Here is a 14,559-nt window from a genome sequence, read left to right as displayed (position 1 = left end):
TAGTGTCTATAGTGTCTATAGTGTTCTCTATAGTGTTCTCTATAGTGTCTATAGTGTCTATAGTGTTCTCTATAGTGTTCTCTATAGTGTCTATAGTGTCTATAGTGTTCTCTATAGTGTTCTCTATAGTGTCTATAGTGTTCTCTATAGTGTTCTCTATAGTGTCTATAGTGTCTATAGTGTTCTCTATAGTGTCTATAGTGTTCTCTATAGTGTCTATAGTGTCTATAGTGGTGTCTATAGTGTCTATAGTGTCTGTTTGGTTATTTATGGGTGTGCGAGATTTGTACTCATAATGAGAAATATATTGGGTCAGATTGAGTGATCAATGTGTACCACTCTCCTGTAGCTGTAGGTCCTGGGACCACATTCCAATGCACTCCAGTTGCATTGACAGACCGGTGGTTTCGGGGGTTTTACGACCTCTTCCTGTTGGGAGACAGGCCATTATGACTCTTCTCAGAGGAGAGACTTACTAGGGTAGGACATGTCAATGCAGGATGAAGTAACTATCTTTAATTCCTGTCAATTGTGTAATGTGTTCTAATAACCTATAATATATTGGGTTGGTAAAAGGTCTAAATGATAACCTGTAATAGTCTGACAGTTTAATCTAACCTAAAGTCAGATCTCCACACTGTCCTCTCACAGAGAGGGCAGTGTGGATGCATGGGTCAGTGGCTTCTGATTGGCCGAAAGTGTTTAGCATGGAGGTGGGATTTCAGTCAGGGCCCACTGTGACTATATGCTGTGTAGCACAATATTAGAATTAGATTCACCAATACCACCGAACGTGATACATGTAGCAGACAGAGACCAGCGGTATGTATTATATGCGATATATTATGTGCTATATAGATATAATTGTGCATTATTCATAATTGATGTAATATGATGTTTAGATTGTAACCAAGTGTTATTTGTGTTTCTTTTTCTCCCGATTGATTAATGGCAATTAATGGAAATTGATTGAATGATAACGTAGATTTAAAACCACATAGTGTCACTTAGTGACACATGCTGAACTAAGTCTGAGAGTCATCAATGACAAGCTAAGCTTTACCATGATCTGGGAGTTTAGAGTGTTCAAATGATAGCTAGAATTCCTACCAACAGAGCAGAATAGAACCACAGACCAATAGGACTGTGATCCAGATTCCGGGATACTGTATTCATCTTGTGTTGGGGGGAAGTGTGAACAGAACGTGTGAATGTATGATTGTAAGTGTTTATGATTAACATGAATTAATAAAAACCCTATAAAATGCACGTTTGAGTTCATCAAATATAAGCTATTTATAATGGCGATTTCACTAGTCACAGTAATATCCAGCAGAACTTTTGTTATTGACTCGTATCATTGAATAATTCTCCACTTCTTATTTGTTATCAAACTCACAACATCCAAGGAATGGCGGAGATCGTCCTCGTGTATTTATGGGAGTTTATTGAAAAGTCCAATCCCTTATTTCCATCCACAAACAGAATTCCTCCTGAGCTTCTCTCAAAAAGGATCCATTTGAAAATAATAACTGGCTTAACAACACCAAAGAAAACAATAAAAACACGATTCCTTTCCTAATCCACAGTAAACGAAGTTTACGGTCAAAAACTTGTGTCGTTCCCCTGTTGCATCAGCTCAACTCTGAACTCACTTTCGCTTTTCTCTGACGTCACTGCCAATTTCACATGCGCAGTAGCTGTTATATCGCTCAATATAATACAGTATACTTGTATAGAAATGTATCATAAAACATTGCAATAAACAATACCTGATATTAGTAAACAACCACAATATGCAAATACTGATAATAATAATAATGCTATATCACCTTGTTAAAACACAATAACAATAAACATAAATGCAATAATATTGTAAATCACTCAGAAAGTGCTTTAGGTCAGTTTTGGCTCCTACATTTCCGGCCCCTAATTGGAAGACAAAAAAGGCTGACAATTATTTAAACACTAACAGAGAGCCAAAATACACCGTTGTACTGTTCACTTCAAACACAAAATAAAACATTTTTCAACTGAGTGTCCATGTCACATTATTCAAGAACCTCTTTTCTCCTTTTTTTTGTCTCTTTAAGAGTCCGTTTCACACAAAAGGCATAGCTTAGCAACTGGTCTTTCTAAAATGTTTGTTTTGACCAGCACTCTTCGAACAAGTCCCTTTGAGTCCGGAATGGTCCGAGTGACTCTTCCTAAGAGCCAAGAGTTCCTTGGGGCTGAGTCATCAACGATCATGACAACATCTCCAGCTTTGAGATTTTGCCTGACTTGTGTCCATTTTTGCCACTCCTGTTGGAGAGGTAAGTATTCACGTAGCCACCGCTTCCAAAACAGTTCTGCTAAGTACTGCACCTGTTTCCATCTGCGACGCGAATACAGGTCATCCTTTTCAAACAGTCCTGGTGGAAGTAGTGGTTCTCTTTTTAATAGCAGCAGGTGATTAGGGGTTAAGGCCTCAAGGTCATTTGAGTCGTCGGATGACTTTGTGATTGGCCTGTCATTAATTATGGCCTCCACTTCACAGAATAGTGTTTGGAGAGCTTCATCATCAACAACCTGCTCCTTTAGCACTGATTTCAGTATTTTTCTCACTGATCTGATCTGCCTTTCCCAGATCCCTCCAAAATGTGAGCCAGCCGGCGGGTTAAAAATCCACTGTATTCCTTTTTGACGGAGTGAATCTTGAATCTTCGTTTGGTTCCAGCTTTGTATTGCTTCACGAAGCTCTCGTTCAGCAGCAACAAGATTGGTGCCGTTATCAGACCGCATCACGGCTGGATGGCCTCTCCTGCACACAAACCGCCGGATTGCATTCAAGCAGGAGTCGGTGTCCAGTGTGTGCGCCACCTCTATGTGCACTGCTCTCGTTGTTAGGCAAGTGAACAAAACACCATACCTTTTTACGTTGGCTCGTCCTCTCTTGACTAAAAAAGGCCCAAAATAGTCCACACCAACATTCGTAAATGGTGGTTTGTCTGGTTGTAGTCTATCTTTCGGCAGGTCAGCCATCTTTTGTTCTCCTCTCTTGGCATTAACTTTCCTACAGATGACACATCTTGACAGGAATTTTCTTACTGTGGAATTTGCAGCAGGAATCCAGAACTTCTGGCGTAGCTGTGACAGCATGTAGTTCCTCCCACAGTGGCCTATCTTCTCGTGAATATCCCGTAGTATCAGAGAGGTGATGTGCAGATCCTTTGGGATGATAGCTGGGTGCTTAGACTCTGCTGGCATAGCAGACTTGCTGAGGCGGCCTCCAACTCGTAGTATCCCATCTAGAAGCATGGGATCTAGCTTATGTATGGGGCTACTCCTCTTCAGGTTGTGTGTTCCCTTTTCCAATGCTGAGATCTCTTCATGAAACCTTTGGTTTTGACTGAAACGAATGATTTCTGCCTCTGCCTTCTGTAGATCTTCAACAGTTAGGTCTCCTTTGTCAACTTTTGCCTTGTAGGCCTGCATCTGTCGTGTTACTGTAGCTTTCTGTGTGTCTGGATCAGTTTGGGAGTCTTTGCTTGCTGCTTGTAGCTCTTTTCTTTTCTTACTCAGGTCCCTGAGTAACTCCTTGAAATTAAGCATCCACGCTACTGCCTTTTTTAGTTTATACCACTTGGAGTAGTAGCTGAACAGCTTATTCACAGCGTTTGTGTGCTCAGTTATGTGTGTGAGGTTTGCAGTGACTGTTTTCCTCACCTCCACATCATCCTCTTCAACCCCAGAGTTATGAAATCTGGCTGGCCACTGACTTTCAGGTTCCCGCAAAAATGATGGTGCCTGAATCCAGCTCTGGTGACTCATCAACTTTTTTGCCGTGAGCCCCCTAGAAGCACAGTCCGCTGTGTTGTCCACAGTGTTGATATACCTCCATTGAGACAGCTTGGTTGTGTCACGAATGGTGGAAATCCGATTAGCAACAAAAGTCTTGAATCTCAGTGTGTCACTTGCTATGTACTTCAATACAGTTGTGCTGTCTGTCCAAAATGTTGACTCTCGCAGTTTGAGTTGCAGCTCCTTCCTTATCATCTTGTCGATGTTCACAGCCACAACTGCTGCTGCCAACTCCATCCGAGGGATTGTCATTTGCTTCAAGGGTGCTACCCTCGACTTTCCTAGTAGAAATGCACAGTGAACATCACCTTGAGCGTTTGTCGACCTGAGGTATGACACTGTTCCGTATCCACTCTCGCTTGCATCTGAGAAGTGGTGGATTTGAGCTGTCACAATGTCACCAAAATCAACAGGCTTAATGCACCTGCTCACAGAGAAAGTAGCCAGTTGATGTAGGTCTTTCAGCCATTCAAACCATCTCTGGGACAGCTTCTCTGGGATGGGCTCGTCCCATGCAAGCTTCTCTTTGCTCAGCTGCTGCATGAGACACTTTGCAGGAAGAATGAATGGAGAGAGGAAACCTAAAGGGTCATATATGGAACTCACAGTTGACAGGATTCCTCTTCTCGTGACTGGTTTGTCTTTTACATTAATTCTGAACATGAACGTGTCTGACTCTATGCACCACAACACTCCGAGTGCTCTTTCAATTGGCAGCACATCTTGACTTAAGTCCACGTTTCTCACATCCTTAGCTCTGTCATTTTCTGGTACAGCTGCAAGAAAATCACGGCTGTTGCTTGTCCACTTAGTCAAGTTGAATCCTCCTGAGGCACATAGCGCTTTGAGGTCCTTGCACAGAGCAATGGCTTGACTTTCACTGCTGACTGATGTCAAACAGTCATCTATGTAGAAATTATTGAGCACTGTGTCCACAGCCTCCTGTGAAGACTTGCTTCTGTTTTCCTCTGCAGTCCTTTTTAGTGCAAAGTTAGCACAACTCGGTGACGACGTTGCGCCAAACACATGCACAGTCATCTGGTAATCAACCATTTCTTGTCCAGTGTCTCCGTCGGGCCACCAGAGGAAGCGAAATAGGTTGGCATCGTCGTCAGGCACCCTCACCTGATGATACATGGCTTCAATATCAGCCATAACAGCGATATTCTCTTGTCTGAACCGCAGCAAAACTCCTATGAGGGAATTTGCCAAGTCTGGACCCTGAAGAAGCTCGTCATTCAATGAGGTCCCTTGGAAACGAGCAGCGCAGTCAAACACCACGCGTAGTTTCTTCTTTTGAGGGTGGTAGACTCCGTGATGTGGGACATACCACACTTTTCCATCCTGCTTGCTTAGCTTGTCCTCCGGTACTCTGATTGCATAGCCTTTGCTAATCATGTCACTCATGAAAGCATTGTACTCCTGTTGGAATCCAGGATTTTTACAGAGTTTTCGTTTAAGAGTTAGTGCTCTTTGCACAGCAGCGCTCCGATTATTTGGCATAACGGCAGCTGCATTCTTCTTTGGAAGTCCAATGTAGTGATGACCTTGAGCGTGGTATGCAGAGGTTGTCACAGAGTCCATGAACTGTTTATCTTCTTGTGACATTTCTTGCTTCTCATCACACATACGTGATGTATCTGGAAATCACAATTCACATTAATATAGTCTGTTTTAGCTAAAGTGTAAACCTGGATCTTTGTCTCTCATTGAGAGAGTGACATGACGTGTTTAGACAGGAATGCATGGGCAGCTGCAGGAGGGACCCTAAAGATCTGGCTTGCTGATAGTAAACGGCCAGGCCTGTAGGACACCTACTGTTCTGTGCTTGCTTCCTGGTGACCAACACCTTATTTAGACATGTTTGACCACTGTAGACTTCAGGGGGGTTGGGTAACCTGAGACCACCTTTGCATTTCCTTTGTGTATAAAGTCTACTGCAAATGTTTGTAACAGTTAGTTCAGTGGCTCACACGCCATGAGGCGGGTGGGCCAGGCCCATGGCTGTGAATGATGTCTTGTACTCTCTGCAAAATAAATGGAACTCCGGAACCTTCATCTGCCTGTCTCTGCTGTTGACTTCATGCTCCGTATTTTTGCCTGAGTATTTTCTAGTCTAAGTATTTAACGTCTGTTTATGCTCTATGGGGAGAGGGAAAGCACTCTCTCCTCTGTAAAACAGATTCTTCATACGCTCAGGAAAATCCTGATTGAACTGCTGTACTAGCAGCTGCTCCACACTTTCAATGGACACACGGTTCACTGTAACCTGCGTACATGCATCACTTTCTGTGTCAGTGTCTGTATGTTCCTTGAGTGGTCCGTTGACTATCCATCCTAGTGCTGTTTTAACAGCATACGGCCCATTGTCCCTGCTGTTAATCACTTGCCATGGTTCTAATGCTTTGTGGATATTGGTTCCAATGAGAAGTCCCACGTCGGCACTGATGGTAGGTAAAGTGACTTCACTGAGATATGGCCATTTCTCAATGTCTTTCTGTGATGGAATGTTCCTCCGTGTCACAGGAATGCTCTTTTGAGTGAAGACCTTGGGTAAGTCTATGAAGTTGCTGCTTTGGAGCCCGCTAACTTCCAAGTCAGTAAGTATATAACTTTCCACCCGTACTTTAGGACTCATGGTGGTCAAATCAAGTTCTGTGCGTCTTCCTTGTATGTTCAACTGGCTTGCTAGTGTGTTTGTACAAAAAGTAGCAGAGCTGCCAGGATCCATAAACGCATAGGTCTCCACTATCTTGCTGCCTTTCTTTAACTTGACCTGTACTGGTACTATGGCAAGAATGAGGTCATCTCCGGCCCCAGTACAGGCACTAGTTTCACTGTTAATTGCCACCATTGCACTGGTTACTGTGGTGTGCTCTGTGGTGCCATCTTCCTCCTTTTCTTCATCCATGTTTTCCTTGTCAGACCTCTCTTGTCTTGCAAAGTGTAGCATGCTGGGGTGTTTCAGTGAACAGACTTGGCATGTCATTCGTTTTTTGCAGCTAGAACTTCGGTGACCTTTAGCAAGACAACCAAAACATAGTCCTGCTTTCATGAGAAACTCTATTTTGTCTTTGTGTGTTTTGTCTCTCATCTTAAAACACTCTTCCAGAGTGTGATTCTTCAAACAAAACAAACAGGGTTTAGTGAAGGCACTGACGGGTGCTTTAGCTTCAGCCCTTGACTTTGGTGCATTAATATGCTCTTTCTCAACTGTAGCAATGCTGGTAGCAAAGCTACTTCCCTTCTTTACTTCTTTCTTTATTCCATATCCTGAACCTTGTTTTCCTTTTTCTTTCCTTTCACTTGTGGCAGCATCCAATAGATCTCCAAAGAGTGGGCCCATGATGAGTTTAGCTTGCCGATCTACGAACGTGACTAGGTCAGCAAACCTGGCTCTGCGATCCCTGTTTTCTTGGATGTCGAAAGCAAAGCCCCTCCACTTCTCTCTGACTTTGTACGGCAATTTTGAGATTATCACTCTCATGTTTGTTGGATTGTCAAGCTCGTCCATAAACTTGATGTCCTCCATCGTGTTGCGACAGCTCAGAAGAAATAGTGAGAAGGTACTTAGCGCTTTTCCGTCTTCTGACCTGATTTGAGGCCACTTGAATGCCTTTTCCATTAGCGATGAAGCTATTTTAAGCTCATTTCCATAGCGATCATGAAGCAGTCGCAGTGCCTCCCTGTATCCACGACCTGCTGTCATGTGCTGGCAACTCTTTACCAGGTCCCTTGGTTCTCCTCTGGTGTATTGCTCCAGGAAGTACAATTTGTCTTCACTGCTCTCAGCTTTGGAGTCAATAGCATGTTCAAAAGCTCTTATAAATGTTAAGAACTCAAGTGGGTCTCCATGAAATAGAGGAATGTCTCTCTGTGGCAAGCGGGATAGCTGTTGGTTCTTCACAAGGAGCTCTGTGATATCAGTCTGTCGCTGCATCACTCTGTACAACTCACTTGTGTCGTTATGCTGTGATGTCGGCTGCGCAGTAGGCGAAGACTTAATAGTCTGTTGTGTATTAGGCACCTTGTGCTTTACTTCAGGCGTGAATGGCATGCTATCAGGCCTAAGCTTAGATCCTGAGGAGACATACATGTTAACTCCACTTTTACCACGCCGTTGTGGTCCTGCAGTATGCAACATACTTGCCATGGCTTGTGCATAGTCGTTCATGCCGTCACGTTGTTCAGGTGCTTCATTTTCTTTGAACACTTTTATTTTAGCAGCGGAGACAGCCAATGCTGTTTCCAGCTCCAATCGCTCTTTATCGGCGCGTAACTGTGCTTCCTTCAGCTCCAACGCTTGCATTTCCTTCAGTGAAGCTGCTTTTGCAATAAGAGCTGCTCTGTTTGCCTCCTCTCTCAGGCGTGCTGAAGCCGCCGATGAAGCAACAGACCTTCCAGACCTTCTAGATCTTCCAGAATCAGCCTCGCTACCGTTCCTCCTTTTTGTCTGCGACACATTCGAAATACTGTCATTGGGGGCCACATCTTTGACACTTGTTTGCCTGAGTTCCAAATGTAGTTTTGTATCCTGAATCCACTGATATGTAGTTTGCATGAAATCTTGGCAACACTGTAATTTAGGCTCAAACCAGCTCACTTGGTCTGCCTGCTTTTCCTCTTCATTTAGATAAGACAGCACATTGCAGTTGGCTTCCTTGAACTCTTCAAGAAGCTTTTTGTACTGATCCATCTCACCTTGTTCAATCTCCTGCACATAAGCATCAGAGACCATGTGAGACTCCATGTAGTTCGATTTTTGAGCTGTCTTAATTTGCCTCTCCGTGCATTTATACACTGCTGCAGTCTCCTCACGCTTTTCTGTGGGCAACTGCTCCCTCCTGTGGTCAAACTCGAAAACTGCACCACTGGCGTCATTTTCTTTGATGTCGGTTATGACGACGCTAGAAATATGTCAACGTTGATTCTGCTTCACAGTTGCACTTTCAAGTTTCAGGAACACTTCAGCTTATATTTCCACTATGGGATCACTTCCACCACAGCAAACATCAGTTCCAATGAACAGTTGAAGCATCAACTCTGTCTTTCCGTTTTGGGGGGCAGGCTAATTCCTGGATCTTACAATTCCACTGCTCCTTCCATACAGCGTGGGGGTAGGCTAATTCCTGGATTTTTCTAGTCCGTCGCACATTCCGTACAGCGTGTTCCACATAGAACGAAGTTTTTGACTTGATATAATGGCGATTTCACTAGTCACAGTAATATCCAGCAGAACTTTTGTTATTGACTCGTATCATTGAATAATTCTCCACTTCTTATTTGTTATCAAACTCACAACATCCAAGGAATGGCGGAGATCGTCCTCGTGTATTTATGGGAGTTTATTGAAAAGTCCAATCCCTTATTTCCATCCACAAACAGAATTCCTCCTGAGCTTCTCTCAAAAAGGATCCATTTGAAAATAATAACTGGCTTAACAACACCAAAGAAAACAATAAAAACACGATTCCTTTCCTAATCCACAGTAAACGAAGTTTACGAAGTTTACGGTCAAAAACTTGTGTCGTTCCCCTGTTGCATCAGCTCAACTCTGAACTCACTTTCGCTTTTCTCTGACGTCACTGCCAATTTCACATGCGCAGTAGCTGTTATATCGCTCAATATAATACAGTATACTTGTATAGAAATGTATCATAAAACATTGCAATAAACAATACCTGATATTAGTAAACAACCACAATATGCAAATACTGATAATAATAATAATGCTATATCACCTTGTTAAAACACAATAACAATAAACATAAATGCAATAATATTGTAAATCACTCAGAAAGTGCTTTAGGTCAGTTTTGGCTCCTACACTATTATTGGAGCACTTAGTTCACCCTGTGCGTGTTAGTCACTTTACTCTGCCTACTGCATGGGCTGGTCGGAGCCCCGGCACAACATCGCCAAATAACCGCACAGTTTTAAATCGTATGGCCACTAAAGGGCCTAATTTATACAGATTTAAGAGTTTGTACCGTGCGCTGGGATCAGCGCACAGTTTTAAATCGTGGCCGGGCGGTTTGACTCGTAATATAGCCTATAATCTAGACATATTACTAGTTTCAATCGCTACCGCGTTTAAAGAACTTTAAATTAGTGGTCACTAAAGTGACCACAATTTAAAGGCAGTTGTACTGTGCATTGGGATCAGTGCACAGTTCACAGTAATTCGCCGCCGTGCGAAAGTTAATTCGCCGCCGTGCGAACTGTTTAAACCATAGAGCCACTAAAGTGCCTAGTTTAAACAGAAAGAAAGTGCAGTACGCTGGGATCAGCGTGCAGCTCAACACGCGCCCGGGCAATTCAAGATATAATATAGTCTGAACCGAAACCGTTTGACATATTACAGTTTAAATTGCTACCGCGTTGTAAAGGGCTTTAAATAGCAGTCACTAAAGGGATCTGCAATTTAAAGTTGTTTTAATTTGTTTTAAACTAAACAGCGTAGATCGGTGTATAGTCACTAAAGTGACCACAATTTATAACAAAGATAAATTACCGTGTGTTGGGACCAGCACACAGAGTTGAATCGTGCCACACTAATAACCACAAGATTAAATCAGACAGAATTGTGGCCGAAAGACGGCACCCTGTTTGATTGTGGTTGTCTGGTGTGACGTTATTCAACTGAAATTTAAGCCGTGCGTTGATGGCAGCGCATGTGAATGCGATGCCGCAGTCGTTAGTATCCACAGGATTAAATCAAACTATAAATGCTGCCGTGACGGCATGCCGTTTGATTTGTACTAATGCGACACCGTTACACTGTTTTCATGTGGGTATGGGTCCATGTGAAGGCAGCTGTTAAAACCGTGAGCCACAGAAGTGACTGCGGGTTTAACTAATGGTTTGGGAGTCATTGTTCGATAGGGCAAAGTTCTAATCGACGGTCAGTTTAGGAAACTGATTATTAAGACTATTTGTAACCAAACATAAAGTTTAATTGAGACCGGTTAAGACACCGGTCGTTTAAACCAAGAGAGGTGCTTTTGTACTAACCTTTTCCTGCTGGGTGCTGAGACCGCACCAAGAAGAACAGCAGCTTAGAGCATGTGAGGGGGGGGAGGAGAGTCCTCATCCCACTGTCATGCAAATGTCCCAATGTGTCACTGGAGTGACAGGGGGACTGGTAATTACTGCGGCGGTATAATCTACCAAAGTAGTAATTAATAGCGGTGTAATCCACCAAGCATTCCGTGTGATCCACGATGCTAATGAATGATAAATGTTTTAAACTCAGCGTTAAAGGGGATGTAATTGTAATCCAATTACTCAAAAATGTTTAACGCTGAAAGCGTGCTTTGAAAGTGCGCATTAAAGAAAGGGCGGGTCTATAATAACTGTTGCGTGACGCATCTAGCAAAACCTGTGATCCAGGTTTACATGAGGCTAGAGAGTTTGACCGCCCACGGCCAATATAAATCTATATAATCATATTATATATAATCTATATAATATAAAAAGGTTTATTTGGTGAAGGTATTGACAGGGGGGTATGGGCTTCTCTGAGTACTGCATGCTTATTGCTCTGTGACTGAGGTCAAGGGGCAATAAAAGACCGCGTTGTGAAATCGCGCCCGGTAAAAATAGGCACATTTGCTGTGTCAGAGTCCGCTAATTAAAGCTGGGCAAAAAACTAACCATTTACTTGAGTGAATGAATGATTTGTGAAGTCGACTAAACCACTAACCCGGTCCAATTAGGTCCTGTACTGTTTGTTAAGGGGAGGGACAGAGGGGGTGGAAAAATGGCTTCTTTAAATGAGCTAAAGATAAAGAGCTCACAGGCTCAAGCTATGTTTAATAGTACAACCTATAGGGTAGATCTTTGTATTAACAAGGGTTCATCCAGTGAGATAGCTGAAAGTTTTGCTGTGCTGGACAGGGTGATGGACGGTGTGATAGACGCGTCGTCAGATTACGAGATGATCCTTCAGGAGCAAAACCAAGAGATACTTGCACACATAGAAAATGAAGTACTTACTTTATGTATTAAACAGTACAACAGTGAAAGATACCGTGTAATGAGGGCTGCTATCTGTCAGATGAAAGGCAGGGTAGCCAGAGGTGTCATAGACACAGCAGGGTGCCACCAAATAGGCCTCTGTGAGTTTCCTGCAGAAAGCAGGAACAAAGGAGCCCCAGAGGAGAGGGGCATACTCCAGCCCGCAGACGCAGCACCAGACGTCACGAGATGTGACATCACGGACCCCTTCGCCAGCGCAGAGACGGGCGGAGCGGACGCGGTGCCAGCGGGGGCCGCCCCAGAGGGGCGAAGAGACAGGGCTGCCAGCCATCCGGGCTGGGAGCAGATAGAGCCTGTCACAACGGAGGCACAGCCTGGTGCTTCCTGCAGTAACCATGCAGGGGGCCCAGGGCCCTCTACACCAACCCTCAGTCAGTACCCTAGCAGACCAGTGGCTAGGGGCAGAGCTGAGGGAGCCTACGAGAACCACACGACGTTTCCGCAGCCTTCGACAGAGGAGGAATGGCCGAACATCGAAGTGGGAAACGGACAGCAGCGGCAGAGCAGCTGTCAACAAGAGCGGAACAGGTAAGCGGCCGTCCAGAGAGACTGGAGGCTGCCTACGCCTCACCGTTCATCATCAGAGCCATGCCCGCAAACGCCGTGGGCAAGGCCGACGAGTCATCGAACCTCCTCACCACAGAAACGCCGAGCGTGATTTGTGGCATTACTGGTGCCAGTCTACGCGATCAACGGGCGGTGGGGGAGGAGCATGACGCAAACACCAGGCAACCTGGGGTGACTTTCGTGAGGGGTCACCCGCCGATTGCCCCCGTGAAGGGTGGCAAATCGGGAATGGCAAAGTCCGGTCTGGTACAGAAAACCGCAGTGTCGACACGTTTGTTGTGTCGAGTTTGTAAAGCGGCTGAGGAGGAGGCGAAGAAGGCCACGATGGCTCCTGTCCTTTTAGATCCTAGAAAAGGGAAAAGATGGTGGTGGGTGAACGCTTTCATGCCAGCGAGATCAGAACTGGGTCGGAAAGAGTAGCATGTGAAATGCTTCTCTACCCATTTTGTTCCTACAGCAGGGAACATTTGGGGCTTCAGTGACAACAAGATGTCACAAACACAGCACACACACACACACACACGCACGCGCACGCACACACACACTCACACACGAGATGTGTGTCTGATCTGTGCATATAAATGTGATGATGTATGTGGGTTCATTATATCTGTACTATACAACAAATAGCAGGTAAATGGATTTAATCTGTGCCAATTAAGTCCTTATGGACAATGGACAAATGTGAAAGAATGCTGGTAAAATGATTAAGTTTCCTTCGATTGGGAGGGGGGAACACTGTCTCTCAAAGTGTGTCGTGTATTTTCTAATGAATGAACCAAAATTAAAGTCTATTTTCAACTATAGTCGGTACGGTTATAAGCAGTTGGGTTTGAAGTTAATTTAGAATGTTCTCACTGAAAGGGGCTATTAACGTCTGAGCTAGCAACACCTTACAGGACAGGATGCAAATGCTTTTGTTCTGAGTTCCCTTGAAGCCCACAGAAGGTGCGAGACAGACGGCTAGTATCTTATTTCAGGCTTGGGTCTAATGACTCTAAAAACATTACGTTGGATATACCTTCTTAAAATGTCTTAAAACACTCTTGTTATTATGGAATAAAGATAAACGCTAGGAAACTTATACATAGACTAGGTTACTAAACTATTAAGAGCATTCAGTACTAATCTAAAATGTACTCTTAACATAGGGTATTTCAGGAATATAGTGATATGTATCAAGCTCATTCATTTCTTAAATATAGTCAGTTCAGGTTTATATACTTTTGTTTAGTTTCATATAATTCTGTTTGTTTCACATAGTTCTGTTCATATGTTTCCGTTAGGTTTATATCTTCATTGTATCTTTAATTCATTATTGTGGTATTATTTCAAAGCTATACTTCGTTAAATGTTTACCAGGAGACTTGCCTTTTGTCTAGAAGTGCTCGCCTCTAACAGGAAGCCAGGCTCAGACCTCATTGGTTAGAAGTCAGGAAGTGTTTATGCCCAGAGAGGGGAGGGACTTCTTGGGGGACGGCGAATCTTGAGTATTTAACACCATGTAATGTCAACATTCAGGGCTGTATCAACTAGACTCAATTTGGGACGGAGGCTGGTGTAGATACAGACCACAGCGTGTAATTTCCACATGCATGTTTTGTCACGACCCTGACTTCTGTGCTTAACAAATAAATGCGGATGTCATGAGACCATCATCACGGGTTTTTCTTTGTTCTTTCTCCTGCTCCGTCCGAGGCGACACACACACACACAAAGGATTCCACAAAGTGGTGCCGTTCCCGGTGTTATTGGGGCAATTTATCTTTGCTTCAGGCAATGAGAACCAGTGGACCGGATTTTTCAGTCTAATAGGCGATGGGTGAGTTACGTTTTAGCTTGCTTGTGATGGTTTTAAACCGCAACAGAGCAACGAAACAGTGTGTGTCGTGTCGATGGGAGCTTAGGAGGTGTGACACAGGGAGATCTAATGATGTTTGTTTCCGGTCGCGACAAAACAAACCGGGCGCTTTTTCCTTTGTCTGCCGTCCGTTTATTTTTATTTTTTTTCCCGTGGACTGATCACGTGGTCCGTTTTAAATAGGGGTTTATTTTTTTATCATGTTTCATCTGTTTTGGTGCACGCTTGTCTGTGTGTTTCTCTTTGCG

This window comes from Electrona antarctica, assembly GCF_951216825.1.
Source record: "Electrona antarctica genome assembly, contig: scaffold_271, whole genome shotgun sequence".
Lineage (NCBI taxonomy): Eukaryota > Metazoa > Chordata > Actinopteri > Myctophiformes > Myctophidae > Electrona > Electrona antarctica.
This window is presented reverse-complemented; position numbering follows the sequence as displayed.